Raw genomic sequence first — 18,502 nt, forward strand, 5'->3', positions numbered from 1 at the left:
AGGATTTTACCTTCACTTCACTTAAGCTTGAATAGTGGATGCATTTTGGAATAGTTATGATTCATCTAAATTGTTTAGTACTTTTGTTCCCATGGTGATTTCTTATTTATATTTTGGTTATTGGACTATCTCGGATCATGGAAGCTCATTTGGAAAAATCTAAATTTCAAACATTTACATTTATCTTACTTGCATTTGTGATTAGTTCCACACTTGCATCTAAAAAAAAATTATTTGAATAAGGGATTAAAAAATAGTTGTCGTGAGTGGAAACTAATAATTTACACCTTTGAGACCGAGTTAGGTTACTAGGGAAATAAATATTTTGTTTCTCTTGATTCCTAGTAGTCCTTTGAGACTTTGTGTAATTTAAGGAAAATGAACCAAGTATGTGGCAGGTAAGTGCATATCACTGTGAACATTAGGAACTCAATTGTATGACGATATGACTAGGACAGAAAATTGAAACTTGAAAAGTTTAAGTCACTTATTGCACTGAGCACAAAGAACTTATGCTTAGGTCATACTTAGGTTACTCCATAATCATGCTTATCAATGAAACTAGTTGATAGAGTTAAGCGAGTGCACTAGGGATTATGAAACACTATAAGGACTCATGAATTTAGATTGAAACATTTTGCTTGAGGACAAGCAAAAGTTCAAGTCTGGGGGTGTGATGTGCGTAGATCTTATAATCTTTTATGCATGTTTTGACGCACATTCACGTATTTTATTCATGATGGATTTATACATTCTTACACTCTTTATCTTGTTTACAACATAATTACTCTTCTATTTCGGAGATCTGCTCTTTGTGTACATTTATATTGTCAGGGATGACTTTTGGAGCAAAAGCGGTGATCGTCGACGTACCGAGGCCCAAAGCAGAAGGCTAGCTGACACTAGCCATGTGACCCTACACGATCGTGCAACACATCCAGAGGAGAAGGAGAACATGGTTGTGTGACCCTACACGGTCGTGCAACACATCCAGAGGAGAAGGAGAACACGGCCGTGTGACCCTACACGGCCGCGTGAAGCATCCCGAGCCAGAGAAGAACATGGCCATGTGGATCTTACACGATCGTGCTACTTAACCTGTAGCCATGAAGGAGTTGGTCGTGAAATCTCTCATGGCCGTGGCACACTGGCCGTAAACTATATATATCTACAGCCTTCCATTATCAATTCAACCAATTGATATGTTGTAGACTAGAAACTACTATCTTAGGATATTATTATATTTATTCATCAGTCATAGATCTGAAGTAAATATAATAATCATAACTTTTACCTTTTATTAATGAAATATGATAGAATATATCCTAAGTCAATCAACTATTAATTGGCTCTTAAGGTTTACACTAATAAGAAGGTCTAGCACCAACAAGGCATTTGAACCCGTTGGGAATTGACCCAAAGACCTATTAGAACAAACACTCATGCATATACCAACTATGTCAATCTGAGGAAGCATAAATATTCCTCCATTGAACACTATTGATGTGGTGCATCCCCAACAGGTTCCATATAATCAAGAATCGTATTGAACGGGTCAGACGTGACCCAAAAAAGAATCAAACTCAGCCTAGAAGTGACTCAGGTCTGGTTGAACCTACTCGGTACACTCATCCCAAGGAATAGAGTTAACCCAAAGATAAGTTAGCTATTACAACTCAGCCTCAGTCATCAATATTTTCCCGAACTTGACATCAGATGACAACCTCTTCTCCAACTTGGTTTCAAGCACTTACCTCCTCTGAGTTAGCCTTAGTCACAACCTCATCTCCAACTTAATCATGATGTCCAAGCCTATCTCCAACTAGGCCATAGTTGTTGAGCTCGTCTTCGACTCAGCCTCAGGCACCTACCTCGTTCTTAACTCGACATCAGTCATCGACCTCGTCTCTGACTCATCCATGGTCACCGTGTTCATCTCCAATTTTGCCATAGTTGCCTAGCTCATCCTTGACTCATCCTCAGTCGTCGACCTCGTCTCCAATTCAGCCACAATCGTGAAACTCATTTCTGACTCGGCCTCAGGCACCTACCTCATCTTCGACTCGACCTCGGTCACCGATTTCGTCTATCCTTAGGGCCACCCAGCATCAACCTCATCTCCTCATCAGTCTCTAGGTCAAACCCACACCCTACGTGGTCCGCTAAAAATGTGGGCTAGGTGGGTAGTTAAGGAAGTGAAGTAACTGCTTCATTCATAGGACCATTTTCCCATAAGATGTAAAGAATGATAGTGTGCACAAGGGCGGAGCCACTTTGATGGCTACCTGAGCTATAGCCTGGGGCCCAATGATGGTGGAAAGATGATTTTCTTGAAGAGACAGGAACAAATTGAAAAAAAAAAAGAAGGTTAGCTCGGGTGACGCCGACACCCGCACTTGTGGCCTATAGCCCGGGTAGATGACCCGAGTTGGCTCCGCCTGTAAGGTCTCACAAGCATTAGTAAAGGAATTAACTTATAAAAATTTTCTATAAATTTTAGAAATTTTCTGGGATTTAAAATGAACTTGTATAATATGTTTTAAGGGAATATAACTATTAAGCTTGATGGAAGCCTATGATAACACCCAATTAAATAGGGAATTGATTGATCTAATTAGCCTAAGATAGAAATAATTAACCTAAGTATAAAGACTCTAACCTAGGTATTCGACCCAATCCTTTTTCCTGACTATTTTCCTCCGAAATTGCCGCACTTCTTCGCCCTCTCCACCTCGCGATCTCCGACCGATCTCTTTGTCGGGCTCTGAGATCCAGCCAGGAACCACCTCACTTGGGTGATTCTCTAGGGACGACATGACCAGAAGCGGAATCCTGCAACCATCTCACCGGCAGCACTGCTTTTGTTGGCGGCACGAGGAAGGGAAGGGCAAGGGAAAGACAAGTACTCTTCATTATGTTGGTATGAGATCAGTGAGGTAAGGATTAGGTTCCTAGGAGGAGTTGATGTGCTTGTCTATTGTCCGATTGGTTGAACGAGTTGAGATTTGCCTTCCTTGTGATGTTCTTGCTTCATTTTGTGGTTTCTGTTGGTGCGGGAAGTATCCGACGATCGAACCCGTGTTTTGGTAATGGAAAAGGGTTCAAAGTTAAGTTGTTTTGTGATCTAACAGTTTGAATGAGCTTGCAGGAAAGTCCTAAGTGTACTTAGCCAAAAGTCCTAGCTGCGGTTAGGCAGGTGGAAAACCCTAGGGGGTGGTAACCCTAGGTCATAGGGGGTGGTAATCCTATGAGGAAAGTCTTGGCAGGTTGAGGGCTTCAGGCAAAAGTCCTAGGGTGTGGTAACCTTAGGTGGAAAGTCTTGGTGTCGCAAATCAGGTGGAAGACTGGATGGGTCGGGGAGCGGGCGTCCAGCAGAAAGTCCGGAAACATCGAGCGCTGAGCAAAAGTCCAGTCAATCTGGAGGATTACACTGGCAACAGGTAACTCTCCTGAGAGGAGTAGGTGAGGGCGCGTTCCCTGTAGAGAGAACAGTAGATGTCGGGTCGACCTAGGGTTTCCGGTAGGAAATCCGAAGTCAGACCCAGACAGTCCGGAGTCTGTCAATATTTTATTTACTATGACCATTATGTGCTAACTTTGTTTTGTAGGGTATGTGTTTGAGACTAACATATTTTGTAGAAACAAAGGAGCAAGTCACACCTCGGATGAACAATGTCCGAGGCGCCTCGGGTGCAAGGCTGAAGCTGGCTACGAAGTGGAGCTGGAGGCGACTTCATGGGGATTGGAGGCACCTTGAACCGCTGCTTGGAGGAGCCTTGGAGTGGCGTTGGAGGCGCGCAGAGGCTTATCGCAGAGTTGATTTCGGGATATAATTTCGGGTTGGAGGCGCCCTGGAGCTTGATGGAGGCGCCTTAAACACCCTATATAAGAGAGTCTCGACCAACAGCTAGAGATAACACATTCTAAGCTATTCCTCTGCTACAAGCTGCTAACGAGACGATCTCAAAGTGCTGCAACAACATCCTGACAACCCGGAGATTTAGTTTTTAGTATTTTGTTGTCGGTATAAAGTTTCTTTACTGCTTTTATATTGTACTTAGTTTGTAATAACATTTTTTGAGCTTATATTTATTGCCCACCGGAAGCGATCAACGATCACGGGCCTTAGAGTAGGAGTCGCCACAGGCTCCGAACCAAGTAACCAACTTGTGTTAGCGTTTGTTCTTTTCCTTTCCGTTGCATTTATCTTCTCGATACGTTTTAAATCGAACGAAATAACCACGAGCGCTATTCAACCCCCCCTCCCCACTCTAGCGCTTCTTGATCCAACAGTTTCTCTAGCTTTCCTTGAAGGACTTGGGAGTCGATGATCAAATTTGGTGTTGAACGGGTTTCTCTTGATAGATTAAGCTTCTGGATTCGTCTTTTTTTATGGTTTCAGTCAAGTAATGATGCTTCCTTCTTTCTTTCCTACTGCTCTAAGGATTTTGGGGCTTAATGGTGTTGGAGTGGACCTAGTGCGATGAGGTTTTCCTCTTGATTCCATTTTCTGCTTTTGAAGTAAGATTTTAGGAAGAATAAGGCCTAATTGGGAGTGTTCTGTTATCTCATGTGCTTTCATAAAATATGGATCCATTTCTTGATAGTGTAGATTTTGTTTAAGAGAGAATGCATCTTCTCTTCGTGCCCAATTTCTGAATGTGGGAAACTGAGTATGGGTTAATTGGTGTTTATTGAAGTTCTGGACACTTTAGATTGTTACCGCATTGATGAATCAAGTTTTCTGCAGGTTAGAAGGGATAGTTGTGTTCTGTGTTTCGAGTTTCCTCTAGCTACTGTGGTTTTGCTGTAGTTAGGGGTGTAAATGAGTCAAGCCGTTCGTGAGCTATTCGAAGCTCGATTCGATAAAAGTTCGTTTGAGCTCGTTTAATGAAGCTCGTTAAGATAAACACACCAAACTCAAGCTTCATAATATTCAGCTCATTAACTTGTGAACATGTTCGTTAAGCTCATAAATCAACTTTTAAATAAAAAAATAATAGTTTCGATATTGAATTTATAGATTTTACATTCTATAAATCTATAAATCAACTTTTATAGATTTTACTTATGAAAAACATAGACAAATATATTAAATTTATTTATTAGAATAAAATTATAAATTTTAACAAGAATATTATAATTTTTTAAAATATATAATTTAGTTTTTAATGAATATTTAAATTTATAATTTATATTTATTAAGCTCATTTAGGCTCGATAAAAGCTCGAATAAGCTCGTGAGCAATGAATATATTTGTTAAATAAAGCTCGAGCTTGACTCAATTATAAACGAGTTAAATTCAAACATTCAAGAGTTCAGCTCGGCTTGACTCGATTACACCCCTAGCTGTGGTATTGCAGTTTCAAATAGGGTGTCAGAAGTTCAACAAGACTCAAGCTTTCCATGCTAGTTTCGATTCTTGTGATTTGTCCTCTATTTTCGTTATGCATGATTTAGGTTCCTGTTTACTGATATTCTTATGTTTATGCATGATTCTTTTTGGATATGGAAAGATTCTTGTATTCGTATACTTATGAATGTCTGGAATGTGTTAATAATGTGATGATAATGAAATGTGTATGTCCACGTGTGGTGACAGTTTATAACTAGCATTTTGATGTAATATTTTGGCTCTTATACTTAGCATTTTTATACTCTTGTATGCTTAATTTCACATTTATATCATGTTTTTTCAGTTGATATCTATTTAGAGTCTTGATATAATTTTTTCTATATTTTCTAGGATTTTATCTAAAAGGTGCATCTTGTTTTGTAGGGAAGCATCTAGGTCGTTGATCAGGATCAGATAATCCAAAGGTTCATCAAGAAGTGGAGCTCCAATTCAATGTAATTCCAAGTCCAATTTTGAAACCCCAACCCAATCCTTAAGCCCGCTCTTAAAGCCCAATTCCAAAAGCCCAATTTCATCCTCTTAATGGATCCAGATCCCATCAACCAAAACCAAAATCCAATAACCCATTCCCCTTACCTCTTCTGTCATGCGGATGAACAACAGGACATCTTCTCTGTTTCGTGTTTCTTCCTCGCGGGCTAGGGCATGCGACTTCCCCCCACCTCTTCTTCTTCTCTTCTTCCTCACCATCGGCCGATGACCACTCTTCTCTTCCCTTGTCGTCGGCCCTCCATCCACAATCCACCTCTTCATCTTGATTCTAGCGGTGAGTAACAACAAGCACTCTAGGCGGGGCAGTGAGCGTTAGCAACGATCCTGACCATCGTCACCTCACCAGAGGGGTTCTCCGGTGTGTCCTCCATCTTTCATCATCCTTCAGACCTCTCCTCTCCTTCTGGGGTTCGGACGGACAGGGGACGAAGAGGGTGACGACAGTCCATATCATCTCTCCGGTGACAATATAATCATCTTTAGTTTATCAGCAAGCTTTAGAGGATTCCTTACTTGAGCGGGTTGCAAAGGGAAGGGAGGTCTTCTCAGCGAGTTCCAGCAATCACCGATCAACAGACGGGCACCACCTTCATTTCCAGTCAACTTCCATCCGAGGGGGTTCCTCGGTGGAAGATTCACATCATCTTTGTTATCAAATCCGACAGTGAGCTACTGTTCATCGGAGTTCAGGGTTCGATCTCTAGGTCCTTGTGTGACGGCAAGGGTAGTCCTTGGAAATTGGAAGTTGAGGGTGAATTGTGGTTGGGTTAGCTTAGTTTTATTCATGTTAATGTTTATTAATTTTATCAATTTTCTTGTGGTGATTTTTTTTGGTTGAATGATTGTATTGAACTAGATTTTTCATGTTTGAATTGCACTAATCTTGCTTCATTTGTTTCATGCATGCCACATGTTCGATGAATTGCTGCAACTAATAGTTAGTTTCAATTTGATGTATTTTACTTTGTTTAATTTTTCCTTGTCTTGTTCTTTCAATTTCTTTAAATTCTAGTTCTTCATTAATATTTGGATGTTGTTAGGTTAGATTGGATTTTTTTTAATGCTTTAGGTTTCGTTCCATGCTTAGTTTCGTTGATGCTTTACTTTATATTGTCTTTTATTTTCTGTAATTGTAATTATGTTAGACTTAGCTTTCATTACTTGTATTGTCTTTCATTTACTAGATTATGTTTCATTTAATGCTTTGTCATTCCATTCCTTAATTTAATTGTGTTGATGGTTATTCTATAGCGTAGAGTGACAATGCATTATGGATTAATTATTGGTACTTAGTTAGATTTTATTCCAGTATTAGATTATTTTCCTACTTGCTTCGCTTTTCATTTATTAAGTTTAGAATCAAAATCCAAAACCCCCCATTTCCATATTTAAAACCTCAAAAATAGGAATAACATACAATTCTAGATTACCATCCTATCATTGCTTTTGTTGGGAGACGACCTGAGTCTTTTCTATACTATATTAGTGTTGTTAGAGGGGGTTTAGTACTAAAAATTCTTTTTGATATCGTTTTCACAACGATATCAAAAATTGGCGTTGTTGCCGGGGACAGTAGCGGTGTTTGGTGATCTTAGGATTGTTTTTCTTTTTTCTCTGTTATTTCTATTTTCTTGCAAAAAAATTCAAAAACATTGTTAGGGTTTAATTATTTCATCTTTTACATGCATGCATTTTATCTTATATATTTTCCTGTGTCTTTTGATGGTATTTGCTCAAGTGTTTCAGGTAAGACCAGGAAATTTCTTGTGTGATATTAGCAGTTTCAAAGTTTCAGTGTGATCAGGACCTCAAACTTGATGAGCAACATGGAGAACGACACTAAAAAGACTCTCAGAGAGCTTTGGGCACTAGATTTGTCAGTTAATTCATTTTGCATTCATTATTCTGATTTTGAGGTAGACTTCGAGTTATAGAAAATTGTTCATTTATTACCGAAGTTTCATGGACTATCTGGTGAGGATCCCAATAGACATCTACAAGAATTGGATATGGTTTACTCTTTATGGAACCCACATGGTGTATCAGAAGAAGATGTTAGACTTAGAGCATTTCCTTTCTCAGTAGTAGATTTAGCAAAAGATTGGTTGTATTGTCTTCCACTCAACTCTATCACCAGTTGGATCGAGATGAAGAAATTATTTTTGGTGAGGTTTTTTCCTGCTTCTAGGATTGTAGCTATTCAGAGGAGTATTTGTGGAATCCAACAATTTACAAGAGAATCATTTCAAGAATATTGAGAGAGATTTAAAGGACTTGTTGCTAGTTGCCCTCAGCACCAGATAAGCGATCAACTACTGATTATATACTTCTATGAGGGATTACTTCCAATGGACAGGAGTATGGTTGATGCAGCTAGTGGAGGGGCTCTAGTTAACAATGTTAGAGTCGAAATATGCTAGAGGGGTGAATAGCTCGTTGTGCGCTCGTCGTCTTGTTTCTTGGTGATGATATGCAGTGGAAAATACAACATAAATACAACGCTAACACAAGGATTTACTTTATATCCACCTCAAGAATAGGTGATTAATCCAAGGATCCACACACGACATACACTCTTCACTATGCAGTGAATAGCTCGTTGTGCGCTCGTCGTCTTGTTTCATGTTAATGTTTATTAATTTTATCAATTTTCTTGTGGTGATTTTTTTTGGTTGAATGATTGTATTAAACTAGATTTTTCATGTTTGAATTGCACTAATCTTGCTTCATTTGTTTCATGCATGCCACATGTTCGATGAATTGCTGCAACTAATAGTTAGTTTCAATTTGATGTATTTTACTTTGTTTAATTTTTCCTTGTCTTGTTCTTTCAATTTCTTTAAATTCTAGTTCTTCATTAATATTTGGATGTTGTTAGGTTAGATTGGATTTTTTTTAATGCTTTAGGTTTCGTTCCATGCTTAGTTTCGTTGATGCTTTACTCTATATTGTCTTTTATTTTCTGTAATTGTAATTATGTTAGACTTAGCTTTCATTACTTGCATTGTCTTTCATTTACTAGATTATGTTTCATTTAATGCTTTGTCATTCCATTCCTTAATTTAATTGTGTTGATGGTTATTCTATAGCGTAGAGTGACAATGCATTATGGATTAATTATTGGTACTTAGTTAGATTTTATTCCAGTATTAGATTATTTTCCTACTTGCTTCGCTTTTCATTTATTAGGTTTAGAATCAAAATCCAAAACCCCCCATTTCCATATTTAAAATCTCAAAAATAGGAATAACATACAATTCTAGATTACCATCCTATCATTGCTTTTGTTGGGAGACGACCTGAGTCTTTTCTATACTATATTAGTGTTGTTAGAGGGGGTTTAGTACTAAAAATTCTTTTTGATATCGTTTTCACAACGATATCAAAAATTGGCGTTGTTGCCGGGGACAGTAGCGGTGTTTGGTGATCTTAGGATTGTTTTTCTATTTTCTCTGTTATTTCTATTTTCTTGCAAAAAAATTCAAAAACATTGTTAGGGTTTAATTATTTCATCTTTTACATGCATGCATTTTATCTTATATATTTTCCTGTGTCTTTTGATGGTATTTGCTCAAGTGTTTCAGGTAAGACCAGGAAATTTCTTGTGTGATATTAGCAGTTTCAAAGTTTCAGTGTGATCAGGACCACAAACTTGATGAGCAACATGGAGAACGACACTAAAAAGACTCTCAGAGAGCTTTGGGCACTAGATTTGTCAGTTAATTCATTTTGCATTCATTATTCTGATTTTGAGGTAGACTTCGAGTTATAGAAAATTGTTCATTTATTACCGAAGTTTCATGGACTATCTGGTGAGGATCCCAATAGACATCTACAAGAATTGGATATGGTTTACTCTTTATGGAACCCACATGGTGTATCAGAAGAAGATGTTAGACTTAGAGCATTTCCTTTCTCAGTAGTAGATTTAGCAAAAGATTGGTTGTATTGTCTTCCACTCAACTCTATCACCAGTTGGATCGAGATGAAGAAATTATTTTTGGTGAGGTTTTTTCCTGCTTCTAGGATTGTAGCTATTCAGAGGAGTATTTGTGGAATCCAACAATTTACAAGAGAATCATTTCAAGAATATTGAGAGAGATTTAAAGGACTTGTTGCTAGTTGCCCTCAGCACCAGATAAGCGATCAACTACTGATTATATACTTCTATGAGGGATTACTTCCAATGGACAGGAGTATGGTTGATGCAGCTAGTGGAGGGGCTCTAGTTAACAATGTTAGAGTCGAAATATGCTAGAGGGGGGGGGGGGGGGGGGAATAGCTCGTTGTGCGCTCGTCGTCTTGTTTCTTGGTGATGATATGCAGTGGAAAATACAACATAAATACAACGCTAACACAAGGATTTACTTTATATCCACCTCAAGAATAGGTGATTAATCCAAGGATCCACACACGACATACACTCTTCACTATGAAAACACTCCTTCTCGATCGCAGCCGGAGGTGGAGAAATCTCGTACAAACTCACTCAACAACAAGAAGAAAAGAAGAAGTAAATACAAGTACATCTTACAAGATTTTACAGCATAAAACCCTAGCTAGCTTCTCCTTCTTGTTTGGAACGCCTCTTGACCTTGGAAGTGAAAAAACACCTTGCTCCAAGAAGCTTCAAGATTTGGTTTTGAGCTGTAGAGAAATCGCTGTGTTGATCGGTGATAATTCGGGCGAATAAGTGCTGAAGAAAACGCTCACAATGGCTTTATCTAGTGCCAACGACTGAATCCCAATCGATTGGATTGCTCCCAATCGATTGGGGAGGCTTTGGATCGATCGGTCGATCGATCTAGAGCGCCTCTGTTCTCTCTGAAAATCACCTGAATCGATTGTCCAATCGATTCAGGGTTATTGCGCGATTTCCTGCCTCTCAATCGATCTCCCGATCGATTGGAGGCTGATCGATTGGGAGGGCTTCTATGCCACAAACCCAGCTTCCCAATTGATCCATTAATCGATTGGGAGGAGAGTTTATCGTGGGACACACCCAATCAATCAACCGATCGATTGTGTTAGGATGTATACTAAAAGCCTAGCTTTTTGTATGAACATTTATATTTTGAAATGAGAATTACTCTGGTCAAATGTTGCATGTTAATGCAGTTGTCCATTATATTATAGATAACATGGTGTGTGGTGCCACACAGAAGATCATGTTATTAGTTCCTTATAAATTATAAATAGTAGCTTACGACTGAGATGGATAGGGACAAACCATTGGAACGGTTGTAGTGTAATTTGGAAGTAGTTTGTCTTGACTATATAATTACACTAGTACACTATGTGTGTATTGAGCAGGACCATTTGAGGTTGTTCTTTTTATACTGACTGCATAAAAGAACAAAACCTCTGTTATTATGGATGTGCATACTCTTAATCTCGATATAATAACAAATGCATATACTTAGTATTTATTTCTTTAACTTATCAAAGGGTGAGATTTATTTAGTTAAATCAATAGGTCCGATAAGTTGGGAAATAATATTATTTATATGGTGTGTTGTTGATTATAAAAGGAAATTGTGTCCTAGTAATCTAGGTTGATGATATCCCCTTGAGGAGCTCATAAGGATTATCATGTAAACCCTGCAGGTGGACTTAGTCCGATATGATAATAAGGTTGAGTGGTACTACTCTTGGAGCTAGATGTTAATTAAGTGAGTTGTCGGTAACTCATTTAATTAACAGACATACGATATCTTAAACACAGAGAGACTAACGCACTCATGATGAGAAGGAGCTCATATTGTAATATGGGATTGGTGCGGTAATTCAATAATAACTCTTTAGTGGCATGAGTTATTATTGATGAACTTGAGTTGGGTGTTCGGGTCGAACACAGGAAGCTCAAGTCCATCAGGAGGCCAAAACGAATTACTCCTCTCGATTCCTGTTGTAGCCTCTATAAAGCCTCGCATTCACCCGTTTTGATTTTACTTCCTACCCAAGAAAGGGGCCGGCCACATTCTTGCTTGGTGCCTAAGCAAGGGGTTGGCCAAGCCTTGCTTCCTACCCAAGAAAGGGGTCGGCCAAGCCTTGCTTGGTGCCCAAGCAAGGGGCCGGCCAAACCAAAAGAAAAAAAAAGAAAAGAAAAGATTTTTTCTCAACAGAATTAGAGATTTTTCTAAAAAGAATTATGTTGATTCTTTCTTATAAATTTTCTAAAAAGAATTATATTAATTCTTTCCTAAGAAATTTTTCTAAAAAGAATTATGTTAATTCTTTCCTAGAACTTTTTCTAAAAAGAATGATGTTGATTCTTTCTTAGAAATTTTCTAAAAAGAATTATATTAATTCTTTCTTAAGAAATTTTTCTAAAAAGAATTATGTTAATTCTTTTTTAGAGATATTTTCTAAACAAAAATCTATTGCTTTTTCTCCTTTTTTATCTGGGGCAATGGGTTATAAAAGGAGAGGAGGTTGTGCCACAAAAATCAATAATTTGTTGGACCCCGTGGTGTTTTGATGTGATCAACTAAGTTGGTTAGGTCCTGCTTTGTGTTTGATCCCTGTGTTTGAGTGTGCAGGAGCTTAGGAGCACAGGAAGTCGAGCGGAAGATGCAACTAGTGAGAAGGACGGCACGGGAAGGGAGCCGACGGGCTCAGTGCGTCCGAAGGACGAGAGAGCTGCGGAAGAGTACTCCGGTGGGTGTGAAGAGCGTGCGCGACGTTCGAGGGACGTTAAGCCGGGACGGAAGGCTGCTCGAGGAGAAGGCTGGGAATTGGGTTCGGGTGAACCCTATTCCGGTTGGCCACAATCACCCAAAATATCAGAGCGTTGGAAGTCAAAGCAAGCTGGAAATGAAGCCAAGAAGCTGAGCTGCCAGCTTGAAGGCGCCTTCAGCCAGGTTGAAGGCGCCTCCGACTTGAAGGCGCCTTCAACCCGGTCAATCCGACCGTTTGCCTTCGGATAGAGTTCTATCCTATCACTCGCTTAGAGGCGCCTTGGACCCTCGTTGGAGGCGCCTTGGAGCTTCGAGATCAGATTTCCAGAGGCTATTTAAAGGCCTCTGGAGCTAGAAATTCAATAACAACTCAAGCAATCAATTGTGTAGCCATTCCTAGCAATAGTTCTAAGCTTCCAAAGTGTAAAAGGCTTCTCCGCCTTCAGTAAAGGAGATTCTTTTTAGTGCGCTTCTCATTGCCCTGGATTAACAACCTCCTTGGTTGTAACCAGGTTAAATTTCTATTTTTTTTTCTGTTTACTGCTTTAATTACTTTACTGCTTTATTTACTATTGCACTAATTGAGTTGAAAGTACGAGAAGGGTATAGTTTATTTTTGTTTTCAGCAATTCACCCCCCTCTTGCCGGCCTCCGCTGCACCTACAATTGGTATCAGAGCCTGATCGCCTCAGAAGGACTAACCGTCAATTGAAGCACTATGATCAAGACGATGGCCGGAGCGAACAACCATCCCCCGAAGTTCGACGGAGACTTCGCCACATGGAAGCGCAAAATGGAGATATTTTTTAAAACTGAATTTGACATTCTTTTAATAATGAAATATGGCTATGTAGTTCCGAAAGATAAGGAGGAAAATACCTGGATGAAAAAGGAGCAAGCAGATTTTGTCGCCAACGGAAAGGCTTATGAGTTCCACCTACTCAGCGTTCTGCCGCCTCAGGAGGTAAATCGGATTGGAAGCTACAACTCCACGAAAGATCTCTGGGAGAAATTCCTGGAGCTTCACGAAGGTACCTCCGAAGCGAAGCTAGCGAGGCGCGACATCCTCCGAAACCAGTTGACGAACCTCCGGATGAACCAAGGCGAGAAGGTAGCGCAACTCCAAGCGAGAATCAAGGAGCTGATAACGCAACTAACGAACCTTGGAGAAGAAGTAACCAACCGGGATTCCATCCGATACCCGCTCAATGCCTTCCCGAGAACTCCAGAGTGGGCCTCCTTAGTAGATGCGTACTACATCTCTAAGGACCTCGAGGTAAGTACTTTAGAACAATTGTTTTCCACTTTTGAACTTCACGAATCTCGAGTTTCAGAGCCCAATGGAGTAGAGAAAACCAGTCAGAACATTGCCTTAAAGGCAAAAATGAACAGTTCTGACTCTGAAGCCTCAGTCGACGAATCCGAAGCGGCACTACTAGCAAGATGCTTCAATAAGTTTTTCAGTACTAATAAATTTAAATCGCAGAGGCATCATCGAAAGAAGAGGACGGTTCGTTGCTACAACTGCAACGAAGAGGGGCACATCAAAGATGACTGCCCAAAGCTAAAGAGAAAGGAGAAAGTAAGGGGAAAGTTAAAATACAAGAAATCAGAACTCTCCAAGCACAAGAACTTGAAGGCTATCTGGTTAGATTCGTCATCCTCTGAGTCAGACATCGAAGAATTCTCGGGGTTAGCGCTAATGGCGAACCATCAGCCGGAAGAAGACTCAAGCACAGAGATGAGTATCGATGAAGGGGGAGGAACATCAAAAGAAGAAAGCAGCAGTGAAGGGGGAGAATCACCAGATCAGGTAAGTAAGGTACGCAATCTAACCCCGACTCAATCTTTTAAATTTATTAAAGCTCTTTCTAAAGAATTAGATAAATTAGAAAAAGAAAATGAAAATTTGAAATCAGAAAATGAAAATTTAAAATTGAAATCTGATGCATGCTTAAAGATAAATATTTTTCCAAAATCAAAACTTAAAATTTATGGAAAATTAAACTGGTATATAAGGAAGCATCAGAGGGCCAACTTAGGAAAATTCCTAAGAATTATATACCCCCTAAGTTTTTGACTAATCCTGTAGGAAGGAACCTTTATTGGGTTCTAAAATCTTTGCTGGTTTAAATTTCTCTTTTAGTTAAAAGTTTACAGTGAGAAAATTAAACATTGAAATTCTTTATGGAAGCTTTGTCAAAGGAAGTGGTTGTTGCTCCAATAACCAAGAAGGCCTAGTGCCTCGCCACGACCTGGAAGCTAAAATATTGAAAGAAAATGTTTAATTAACTTTCTGAAAAAGCATTAAACAAGAATTAAATAATGATTTGAAAATTTATCAAACATTTTTTTAAAATAAACAAAAAATTTCTTTTACTTAGAAAACTTTTCTAAAAATTCAATTTCACTTAGAATTTTTTTTTCTAAAAATTCATTTTTGCTCAGAAGTTTTTCTACCTTAATAATTTGATTAGTATTCTCTTATTGGTACCCCATTTTTGCTGTGATCAAAGGGGGAGAAAAAGGTACAAGTTTAGGGGGAGTTAGGAAAATTAAGATTTTACCTTTTTTTTAAAAAAAATGTGTTGCAATTTTATTTATTGCAAAAGTTATGCTTAACTGGTTAGTTTAGTAATTTTTCTTTAAAAATTACTTTTTATGTCTATTTTTTCCCTAACTTGAACTTGGGTTGATGCACATCAAAAAGGGGGAGATTGTTGGACCCCGTGGTGTTTTGATGTGATCAACCAAGTTGGTTAGGTCCTGCTTTGTGTTTGATCCCTGTATCTGAGTGTGTAGGAGCTTAGGAGCACAGGAAGTCGAGCAGAAGACGCAGCTAGCGAGAAAGACGACACGGGAAGGGAGCCGACGGGCTCGGTGTATCCGAAGGACGAGAGAGCTGCGGAAGAGTACTCCGGTGGGCGTGAAGAGCGTGCACGACATTCGAGGGACGTTAAGCCGGGACGGAAGGCTGCTCGAGGAGAAGGCCGGGAATCGGGTTCGGGTGAGCCCTATTCCGGTTGGCCACAATCACCCAAAAGATCGGAGCGTTGGAAGTCAAAGCAAACTAGAAATGAAGCCAAGAAGCTGAGCTGCCAGCTTGAAGGCGCCTTCAGCCAGGTTGAAAGCACCTTCAGCCAGGTTAAAGGCGCCTCCAGCTTGAAGGCGCCTTTAGCCAGGTTGAAGGCGCCTTCAACCCGGTCAATCCGACCGTTTGCCTTCGGATAGAGTTCTATCCGATCACTCGCTTAGAGGCGCCTTGGACCCTCGTTGGAGGCGCCTTGGAGCTTCGAGATCAGATTTCCAGAGGCTATTTAAAGGCCCCTGGAGCTAGAAATTCAATAACAACTCAAGCAATCAATTGTGTAGCCATTCCTAGCAATAGTTCTAAGCTTCCAAAGTGTAAAAGGCTTCTCCGCCTTCAGTAAAGGAGATTCTTTTTAGTGCGCTTCTCATTGCCTTGGATTAACAACCTCCTTGGTTATAACCAGGTTAAATTTCTGTTTCTTTTCTGTTTACTGCTTTAATTACTTTACTGCTTTATTTACTATTGCACTAATTGAGTTGAAAGCACGAGGAGGGTATAGTTTATTTTTGTTTTCAGCAATTCACCCCCCTCTTGCCGGCCTCCGCTGCACCTACATAATTCAATTAAGAATTGATAAGTTGTTCTTCACAACTAAAAACACTCTCATTTCCCTTAAGGCCGGCGCCCAATTTTTCTTTTCTTTCCTCTAGGGTCGGCGCCCCACTTCTTTTCTTCTTCCCTTTTCTTCCCTCTAAGGTCGGCGCCCCATCTTCTCTTGGTGGCCGGAGCTTGGAGGAAAAGAAAACGAAGAGACGAAACACCTTGGTGGTCGGCGGTTTGGAGGAGAAGAAGAAGGAGGAGATGTTCCTTTCTTTGCATCTTTTGGTGGTAGGCGGCTTGGAAACAAAAGGGGTTCGAGTGTTTTTGTCTTGGTAGATCGTCACCCACACGACGTCCAAGAAGAGGAGAGGAATATGGCAGAAGATCAAGAGGTCTCTGTCTACGAAAAAAGATACAACTAGTTATTTATTCCGCAGCACAACTAGTTTTGTTTTCTTTGTATGGATCCTGAAATACGAACACAAGAGGCTAGCGATTTTGTGTTTTCGTTTTTGTGCTTCGATTTTGTGTTTCGATCTCGTGCTTTGATTGAGGTCTCTGTAGTTAAACCTAAGGTTACTGTGAGAAGTTTAAATATTCAATTTCTTTGAAAGGATTTGTCTAGGAAGTGGTGGATGATTCCATAACCAAGAAGACCTAGTGCCTCGCCAACGACCTGGAAGCTAATCCTTAAAATAGATATTTAATCAACTTCTATAATATGGTTTAACTTCAGAAGAACACACGGGTTGAACTTGGAGTAAAAATGTTAAGTTTCGTTTCCAATCCAGGTTTAACTTTGAAGAATGAACTTGGAGTAAAAATGTTAAGTTTCGTTTCCAATCCAAGTTTAACTTCTGAAAAGCACATGGGTAGCTAGGAAAAGTTCTGTGCTTGTACATATTTTTTTTTTACAGGGAAAACAGAACGATATTCCGAGTAGCACCCAACAGATTGAGCATGAGCCAATCGATCAGTTGATTAATTGACTCAGCTTGATTTGCCCTAATCAAGTCCCAAGCCCCAAAAAACCCAACATCTGGTCAACCATGACCTGTTGGGACATCATGCCTAGCATCCGGTCACCCTCGACCTGCTAGGACTTCCTCACCAAGTGCCCGGTCAATCCCTTTGACCCACTTGGACTTTTCTCCTCGTGCCAAGTATCCGGTCAACCCTTTGACTTACCTGGATTTCTCAATACCAGATGTCCGGTCAACCTTGACCCACCTGGATTTCCACGTGCCTGGCTTCACTCACCAGGACTTCCCTTCTGCTTAGCTTCACTCACTAGGACTTTCCATCTGCCTGGCTTCACTCACCAAGACTTTCACCTAGCTTCACTCACTAGGGTTTTTATACTGCCTAGCTTCACTCACTAGGTCTTTTCACCTGGCTTCACTCACCAGGATTTTCCAACTGCCTAGCTTCACTCACCAGAACTTTGTTGGTTGCTACTTGGAATATCATACTGGTTCCACTGTATAAAAATTTTGTACAAGTGTCGAACCTTTCCTAATAACCTATTGTGTTCTTTAGAAATTAAACTTGGAATCGCAAATAGAACTTAACATTATTGATTCTAAGTTCAACTTATCTGTTCTTAGAGGTTTAGACTTGGATCATAAATGATGCTTAACATTATTAATCCAAATCCACCCATGTTACAAAGTTGATTAAATATTTATTTCAAAGATCGACTTCCAGGTTAAACATGGCGAGGCACTAGGCCTTCTTGGGTATGGGATCATCCACCACTTCCTAGACGAAGCCTTTCAACGAAATTCAATATTTAATCTCCTTATAGTAACCCTAGGTTTAACCACTAAGAACAATCGAATCACAAGATCGAAAAATAAAAGAAACATAAAATCGATTGCCTAAAACCGATAGCCTCTTGTGTTTGGTATTTCAAAATCCATACAAAGAAAACTAGTATGATGCGACATAAGACAACTAGTTATACCTTTCTTTGTAGCTAAAGACCTCTTGATCTTCTGTTGTATTCCTCACCTCCTCTTAGACGTCGTGTGGGCGACGATCTACCAAGATGAATTCCACCAGGACCACTTCTTCTTCTCCAAGACTCTTGAGTCATCAAGGGAAGCCAAAATAGGAAATTTCCTTCTTCTTCTTCTCCTTCAAGCAATCAGCCACCAAGTGTTTCTCCTCTTCTTCTTCTTCCTCTCTAAGCAATTGGCCACAAGGATATAGCAACCCTCGATGTCGCCGACCCTAAGGAAGAAAAAGAGGTGACAAGATGAAGATGGTGCCGCCAGCTA

The sequence above is a fragment of the Zingiber officinale genome, chromosome 8A (genome assembly GCF_018446385.1).
Source record: "Zingiber officinale cultivar Zhangliang chromosome 8A, Zo_v1.1, whole genome shotgun sequence".
Classification (NCBI taxonomy): domain Eukaryota; kingdom Viridiplantae; phylum Streptophyta; class Magnoliopsida; order Zingiberales; family Zingiberaceae; genus Zingiber; species Zingiber officinale.